Genomic DNA, 8,627 nt, shown 5'->3' with positions numbered 1-8,627 from the left:
TGCAACACCCATCTTATAAACAAAAGTTGGGCTGAGGATGGGGCCAAAGTTAGGGGTGGTAGCTCATAAACACGTAGTTTTTGAGCACTAATTTTAAGTAAGACCCTGATATTAAGAAATAAGGGGGATTAAAAGATGGGAAATTAGGCCCACCAATACATGTTTTTCTATTTCCCAATATATCAAAATATTATCATTTTAACATGCAATCACTAAAAATTAATGAGCTAGTTAACATTCTTCGGACTCTTTGGTACCTAGGTGTATTTCACACAGCACGTGCACGATTCAACTCGAACTAGCTACCTTTGGAGTGCTCCTTAGCCACACAAGAACAGCGTTGTTGTCAAGATGCCAGACCTTTGATTTGTGGCCCTCCGGGGTTGCAAGCGTTAACCTGGGGCCAGCATGGGTCGCGGGTGGGACAGTCGGTCCGGGGACTGGGCGGTGGGAGCAGTTAACCCCCGCCCTGCGGAGTCGCCGGGAGTTGTAGTCGGAGCCCCGGGAGTCCGATGGGAGTTGTAGGCCTCAGCCCCGGGGAGCACGCCGGGAGTTGTAGTCCGCCCCCGCCAGCCGCTTGGTGTGCGCGTCATGGCCGTCGGCACCGCGGTCCCGTCCTCTTCCGCTTGGCCCCAGAAAGTTTCGGTTCTGCCCGGCGGTGGACCCACGAGCGCGTAAGTGCCGCCGAAGACCGGCTGGACTCTGGGGGCACCTGGGTCGCTCACGATCCCTGAGCCGAGAGCTTCGCTCGGGGCGCGGCTTGTCACCTGTTGCCCTTACAGTCCCCGCCCATCCCAGGTCTCCCTCAGACCCTGCCCGAGCGCCCCCGTCCTTGCCCAGCAGGCCGGGAAGCACCTTGGGCCGGTGGAAGCCGGCCCAGGCACCCAGCCTGCCTCTGTTGGTCGGTTAGAAAGACAGACCCTAAACACCAGTTCCAAGACCCCGGAGGGCTGAGGGCCCGCAAAGGAAAGGAGCCCACCATGCGGCGTCTCAGAACAAGCCTGAATGTCTTAGCACAGGATGGGGCAGGCCGCGGAGTTCCTGCCTGCGTGGTCTTTAGGAAGTTTAGTTTCTGGCCCAGTTGGGCCGGGACAGCCCAGACCTTCACTTTGCAAGACTCCGCTGGTACTCGGATCTCTGCCCTCTTCCCAGGAGGGGAAGAAGCTTCTTTCTTCCCGGCCCATCCTTTGGCCAAGGCCTATTCACTATCCACTGCCCCTTGTGCCCATGCGCAGGGTCTCGAGCTAGCCCCCAGGGGTCTTTTCCCGAAACACCTGTTGTCTCTGGTGTGGCGGCACTGCACTGGACTGGAGTCCGTGCTGTTGAAACCTGGCGGGGGTGGGGCGGGGAGGGGGGAGGATGGCGGAATTTTATTTTTTGTAAGAAAAGCACATGTGGTTGACACGTTAACCGCGTGGCCCTCTGTTAAAGCACATGTATTCTCTGATGTCCCTGTCACTCTTCACTGTTCCCACTGGGTGTCCTCTCCAGAAAAAAAAATAGAACACTTGTTGAAACTGCCTGTGTTGGCCAGAGCCTCTCAGCCCCTCTGCTTGTCTTACCACAGCAGTTTCCTTTCCCGACAGAGAAATGGGTCAGGGGCTTTTGCGGGGCAGAGGATCCAGGGCTTAATCTGCTCACTGGTTCTCCTGCCCCTGCAGGCCTTGTGGTCTCAGGCAGCAAGCTTAATTCCCCTGCCATCTGCCTAATGCTGCTGGAGGGTGTTGGGGGCTGGTGTGGGGGAGGGGTGGGGAGCTGGAGCTATCATGCCAAGGTTTTCTGCTTTCAGTAGTTCCCACCTTCTGAAGTGGACCCCTGTTGAGTGAGCTCCACTTGACCCTCCCTTCTGTGACAACCACTGTTCTGAAAGCATTGAATGCCCCATACTAGTTGTGCACCGTGGTTATTATCACCCTGAAAATAAGAGCTAATTGTCACAGTGGTGGATCTCAGCCTCCTTTGATTAATAGGATCTCTCTTAAAGGCTCTTGCTTTAGGAAATAGAGTTTATCTGTTTATGTTCAAAGTGACTATCTTTGTGTAGCACTTCATTTACTTTTTAAATTGTTTTTAATATTTTATTAGAAAAATAAACATACAGAATCACTGAAAGGATTGTATAGTGAATATCCGTATACTCAATTCTTAATATTTTACTTTTTTTTTTTTTTTTGCAGTTACTTTAGAGATTGGTAACAGTCTCAGGCAGTGATCCTTTAGCTGTTGTTCGGATGACCTTTGCCCCTTGGGGCTGGGTTTGGAGCACGAGTATAATTTCAGGAGCCAAGTTTTTAACCTGGTCCTTTTTGAGGGGGATGGCCCCCATAGATGTTTGTGATGAGAGGAATCACCCATAACAGAGCAAGATCAGAGCAGCTGGTAGCTTTGACCCATATTGGTCACCGAGGCTGTGGACTGCTGACTCAAGAATACAAAGTAGGTACGCAAGAAATGGCAGCCCCCTCACCCCCACCCACCCTGCTTCCCTTTAGGGGAGATGTTTAGCTGATAGGTAACTTTTGTTTACTGAAGATTCCAAAGACACAGCTTTGGTGACTCAAGACTAGAATGTCTTTAAACATGAGGCAGAGGAAATGTGTTGTCTAGCTGTGGTCTTATGGTGGAAATCACTGGTAGGCACCTAGAGTTAGGGGCCACGTTCACTGCAAGCAGCCCTAGGCAGCAGGTAAGGGTCATTAACTGGTGCCTGTGATTACAGAGGCAACTTGTGAGCACAGATGAGTCCATTATGGTCAGGGCAACATCTGCTCACGTCGTGACTGCTATGTTCTTGTCTTAGTCAAAAGATAAACAGTATTTTGTTTGTGAGCTCAATGCCAGTTTCAAGAAAATAAGAAGTCTTTATTGGTATAAGAGCCTCTATCTGAGCAATTAAATAAATCAATAGGGTGGGAATTGGAATGTTTCCGTGGTTCTACCTATGGAAATGCTGTTTACCTTCTTGCTGTTCGTTGATACATCACAAAAATGGCTGAAATATCTGTACTACCCCCATAATAAGAGCCATTGCCTTGGAGCAAATGGGCCCCATGGCTTTGAGAAGAGGAGGATGGCAGAAGCTGTGCTCAGTTGGGCAAGAGCAGTTTTATCCCTTTTCTCACATGGGAGCCAGTCAACCTGTTGGTTTTAGTAACCTCCAGTGGTCCTTCCTGTTCACTTGGGTCTCTGTGGCATTTGAAAGGCACCAAGGGCCTGTTTCTCATTAGGCCGGATGCCATTTGGAGGATGTGTACATCAGTGTGGTTCTGATGAAAGACTTAAGGAGAATCTGTGGTTTGGGTATAGTATTGTGGCCCTGTGGCTGGGACCCAAGGGCTGATCTGGCCAACTACCTCAGGAATCTAGAGTACTATACCCTAGGCCAGTCCCAGGAACCCGAGTTAGGGGAAGTCCTTAGCATACAAAAGAAAAGCTTGGACCAAAAAAAGCATTCCAAGAAAACCATTAGCATGCAGGGGGCAAGGCCAAGAGAAGAATCCCTATGTGAAGTCCAGGATAGGGCTGGACAGCTGAATCAGAAACAGTGGTTTAAAATGGAGCTGGAAGGAATTTCCTGAAGTTGACTCTGCAGCCCCAGATGCTTTTTCCAGGGTATCTGTAGACTTGGTCAGGAGCAGGGAGGGGACATTTAGAAGCCTTAGCCACTGAGAATGTCTGTTATCCCCCCTTTCCCACCTCCTTCAAGGGTTGTGATTCTTAATTAATTCACATGAAGGAAGTTTACCTCTCAACATTGCATCTGAACAAAGAAAGGTAGGAAGAGGTCAAATGACTTCCCCAGGACAGATAGAGTGCCTAAAAATAGTTGAGTAAGCTAAATATACCTTGGGTCTCACCCAACCATGGCATGATCTTTGTTGCATTATTTGTTGCATAATACATAATGGAAAGTTCACGTAACTAGTCTGATTCCAAAATCTAAATAGGGTCCAATTTGACAAAACTTGGCTACTACTGGTAAGAGAGAAGAAAATATCTTGCTCATTGCTCCAACTCCAGCTTCAGAGCCATCCTGGGTCCTGCTTGCCCCTCCCATCTGCGGCATGGCCCCACCCCCTGCCTCTCTGCACCTACGCTGGCACTGCTGTTGTCATGCTCCTCCCCAAGAAGTGCAACAGAACCCAGGCCCACCAGCACCTCCCCTCCCCAGGTTGCCTTGTTGATGGTGTCACATGCACACTTTCAGGAATGGAGAGACAAGGGCCTTGGGAGGTGTATTTGTGCTAGGGCTGCCATAACAAAATACCACAGACTGAGTGGCTTAAGCAGCAGAAATGTACTTTCTCACAGTTCTGGAGGCTGTAAGTCCCAGATCAAGCCATTGGCAGGTTTGGCTTCTCCTGAGGCCTCTCTCCTTGGCTCTCAGACAGCCACCTTCTTGCTGTGGCCTCACACGGCTTTTCCTCTGTGCTCCTGCATCCCTGGTATCTCTTGTGTGTGTCCAGAATTCCCCTTATAAACTCACCAGTTTCAATTGGATTTGGGCCCACTCTCATGGCCTCATTTAATCTTCATTACCTTTTTAAAGGCCCTGTCTTCAAATGCAGTCACATTCTGAGGTATGAGGGTTAGGGCTTCAACATCGGAATGCGGTGGGGTGGCGTGCACAATTCACCCCCTGACAGGAGGTTTGGGTTAGCAGGGTTGTTTGTGAGGGTGGCGGTGCTTTTCATTTTCCAGGATGGGGTGAAGGAGGCTGTGGGTAAGGCTTCCTCGGGAACCGAACTGTGGTTCACACTTCCTCCTGTCCACACCAAATCCAGAGAGACTGGAGCAGCTGGCCAAAGGAAGGTGTAGGGAGCATGAGCTGGGCAGGGCATGGCCTTGGCAGAGGGAGCAGAGCATTCAAACCCTGGAGGCAGGGCCCAGCCACAGAAGGGCATCGCAGGGGTGCCTGAACATAGGCAGAGGGGAAGGAGGGAAGGAGGAGGGACAAGAAGATGGGCCTATCCCTATCGAGGTCAGGCAGCCCATCTGTAAAAGGCCTCACAAGCTGGGTTAAGAGATTTGTACCCATGTCTGACAGCAGTCACCTGAGCTCTCAGGACACCAGAGGTCTGTTTATAAAGAGAGGCTAGGTAGGCATTGTGGAGTAGACAAACTTCATCCATCCCTGAATTATTCTATTCACTCTGGGAATAATAGCTCACAATATTTTTACAATAATTACAACATAATGTTCACAATTTCTACATGGTGTTTTAAGTGCATTATTTTAGTCAACATACAAATAATTTATGCTCAATAAAGGAAAATTGAAAAATCAGAGAAATAGAATTTTTTAAAAAATGTGCTCATGATGGCCGGGTGCAGTGGCTCAGCCTGTAATCCCAGCACTTTGGGAGTCCAAGGCGGGTGGATCACGAGGTCAGGAGATCAAGACCATCCTGGCCAACATGGTGAAACCCTGTCTCTACTAAAATACATTTAAAAAAAATTGCCAGTCGTGGTGGCGTGCGCCTGTAGCCCCAGCTACTCAGGAGGCTGAGGCAGGGGAAATCACTTGAACCTGGGAGGGGGAGGTTGCAGTGAGCTGAGATTGTGCCACTGCACTCCAGCCTGGTGACAGAGCGAGACTCCATTTCAAAAAAAAAGTGCTCTTGTTGCCACCATTGAAAGATTAGTAGTATTTACATCTTTGTACATTTCTATGCCTCAAAGTTTAGTTTGTATGGTGGGGCAAGGATCTATGTGTTTTGTTTTGTCTAATTCATTCATTCATTCAGCAGTAATTTATTGAGGGCTCTCCATGTGCCAGAACTGTGCTAGGGGAAATCATGAACAGCAACGAAGTTTACAGTCAAGTGGAAAGAATAGAGATTCAACAAAAAATTACCATTGTGACAAACGGCCCCAGAAGCCACAGAAGCATAACGTGAGACTCTGCAGTGAGGGCTGAGAATCATGAGCGGAGTACAGTGTGGTACCTTGTATGTTCACTTGTTCTTATCAAAGCACTTACCAGGCCTCAAGTGCTCCTTCTTACTAGTTTTTATTGGGGTATATGTTATCTATTTCTCCTGCTGAGCCTGAGTTCCTTAAAGGTCAGAGCTCCACCCACTGCCCCTTTTCACAGCTATAGCCCTGGCTCCTGGTTCAGGCTTGCCTCTTAATCATGCTGCCAAAAAATACCTTTTACCTGGCTGGCAGTTTGTTAGCTCACAGAAGTTGCCTGCTGCTTCCTCAAGGCCATGTTTTGTGGCTGTGTCATATTCTATCAGAGATTCAGTTCTTAGTTCATAACTAGCTGGATTGACCCCCTGACACTTGAGTCAGGAGAGGTCCCAGAGCATATAATTTTGGAGATGTGTAGTTTTTCCCCGTCTAGGTTGGGCCTGTATTCTTTGGAGCAGGAGTAGATGCACCAGTTGAGTTCTTAATTATTGATGCAGTTGTTCCAGAGATTGTCCAGATTCTCATGCCTGTCATTGTCACCTCTTGGATATTTTCTCAGCCCCACAGCCTCAAGTACAGAGGTGTGGCTCCTCCCTTGAGCAACTGCCCACCTCACTAAAAAAAGACTTGGCTTCCCCAGATCCAAAAGCAACACCTCAGAGCCCTCTAAGTCCTACTCTCTGGGGTCCATGGACTCGAATAGTGGCTGTTTTGTATGTGTTCTGGGAGAGCAACCAAGGAACCTGCTATTGGTGGAGGGGAGGGGACCAAGAGAGGGTTCAAGAAGCCATGGCAAAGCCTCAAGTTCTCATTCCCTTTAAGAAAGAGAGAAGATGACAAGCAAGAAGGAGTGTTTGGGAAAGATGACCCAGGCGTGCAGTGGGTTAACACTTTAATCATAGGTCCAAGGGGTTGGGTCACCTAATGAGTCTTTGTTCACGTGTGCTGAAATGCCTGCCTCTGAGCTGGCGTCTGGCAAGCTCTGGAGCACTCTCCTAGCCACCCTCTTGAAGCTCTGGGAAGGGCAGTCTGCCTGCCCACTGATTGTTCCAGCCCCTGGGCCAGCAGGACCTCCAGGCCTTCGAAGCTGCAGGTACCAGCCAAGTGCCTCCCTTTCTGTAGGTGGTAACTAGATAGATGCCGTTGGGTGTGCTGAACCAGGCCTAGGCAATGGACTCTTCCAGAAAGGCTTTTCTGCGTTTTTAACCATCCTTGTCCTTAACATTCTTTCTTGGTCAGGGGAGACTTTACAACTGGTAGGCTCCTCCTTATTTGGTACTGGGGGAGGAATCCAACTGTAAGGTGTCCTCTCTGGGTCAGCCCTTAGCTATTGTGTTGGGAGCAAAATTTTGAAGGTGGAGAAAGGTTGACTTCCACGCCTCCAACCTCCTCCTCCCTTGATGATTCTTCTTTCCTTGTGTGACTACTCAGATGCTGTCTGAGCCAGTTTCTGGGCAATATTATGAGTATTAGTCACTTGGACCATAGCATAAATAAGTTTACATGAGTCAGTCAGCATCTTTGTATCTTAATTTGACTAAATTGCTGTTGCTATTGTTTAAGGCATTTAGGGCATCTGGGCAGGTATAGAAAAAGCTTGGAGGTCAGAGAAGGTCCTTTACTTCTAAAACGATATCTAGGTCATGACTAGGAACTCATACAGTAGTACCAAGTGAAAAATAAGAATTTTAAAAAATGCATTGAGTCCCTTTTCCTCTTTGTCAGAAAATTGGATGTTTTCAGACATTTTGGATAGGCTTAAACATAATTTTGAGTTGTTGGCAAGGAAATTCAATGCTTCCAAAGATTTTATAAAATGCATTTCTCTGATATTTGAAAGAGCCTGTCAGAGACAGCAACGAAGGTTTTTACATGTTGTGCAACAAGGACTGTGGGTTTATGAGGTGATTGGCACACTGGGGGCCCTGTGAGGTGTGTGAGTCCTGGAGTCCTTAACGCTGGTGCTGAGGCAGCCATGGTAGTGTGTACAGAGCTTTGAGTGTCTCCTGAGTTAGGAGAGCCATTTGCTAATGGGTTGTAGATGTCAGGATCAGGCTGGTTCATGCCACGAGTCTGTGATTCCCTCAATGAAAGGGCAAGCTTATCTAGAGACACAAGGAAGTTGGCCACGTTTAGAGAGTGATCTTGCCCATTCTGTGCCTTTTGTTGGTTAGTAATGACCTCAGACCGAGACGGAGGAGCAAGGAGGGCAAGATGCTGAGTTCCTGAAAATAGCATCCCCATGGTGACCATGTTCTCTATGGAAGCTCTGATTTACTTCCTGAATCCCTGTGAGGTGATGACCCAGAGCCAGAGTGGGGAAGCCCACCACACCCCACAGGCCTGGCAGGCAGTTTCTTAGGGCTCATTACGCTGGTGGCGACACAGGCTCTTTGAAAAATCAGCTTGTGTAATGAGTGGCTGGGAACAGCTCACCCCACGACCTGGGAACTTGACACCAGCCAAGAGCACACTCCCAAGGTCAGACAGAGAAGGTCTCCTGCCTTGGGCTGACACAAGGGCAGTGTCACCAAAGCACCAAGAAGTCTTAAAGGAGTGTGTTGCCATCTGTGTTCAGGCTTATGATACTGTTTGGGTTTGCAGACATTGTTTCCCTTATGCCAGACTCCAGTTAGGGCTGGTTTCCAGAAAATCCAGCTGGTTGGTTCCTTCATTGTCCTGGCCGCAGCCCGGATGAGCTACTCAGGATC

The 8,627-nt window shown here is 48.8% G+C and overlaps 1 protein-coding gene across 1 annotated transcript in view; it reads left to right on the top strand.

Moving 5' to 3' along the window:
- The first annotated feature begins 555 nt into the window (after nt 1-555).
- The window catches only part of FYCO1 (FYVE and coiled-coil domain autophagy adaptor 1), a 77,613-nt gene continuing 69,541 nt past the window's right edge, over nt 556-8,627 (top strand). The window contains exon 1 of the mRNA XM_004034000.5: nt 556-674. The gene's annotated coding sequence lies outside the window, so the exon portion shown is untranslated. The remainder of the gene's footprint in view (nt 675-8,627) is intronic.

Source organism: Gorilla gorilla, chromosome 2 (assembly GCF_029281585.2).
Source record: "Gorilla gorilla gorilla isolate KB3781 chromosome 2, NHGRI_mGorGor1-v2.1_pri, whole genome shotgun sequence".
Taxonomy (NCBI): domain Eukaryota; kingdom Metazoa; phylum Chordata; class Mammalia; order Primates; family Hominidae; genus Gorilla; species Gorilla gorilla.
Note: the sequence above shows the minus strand (reverse complement) of the source record. Positions and strands in the feature narration are given on the sequence as shown.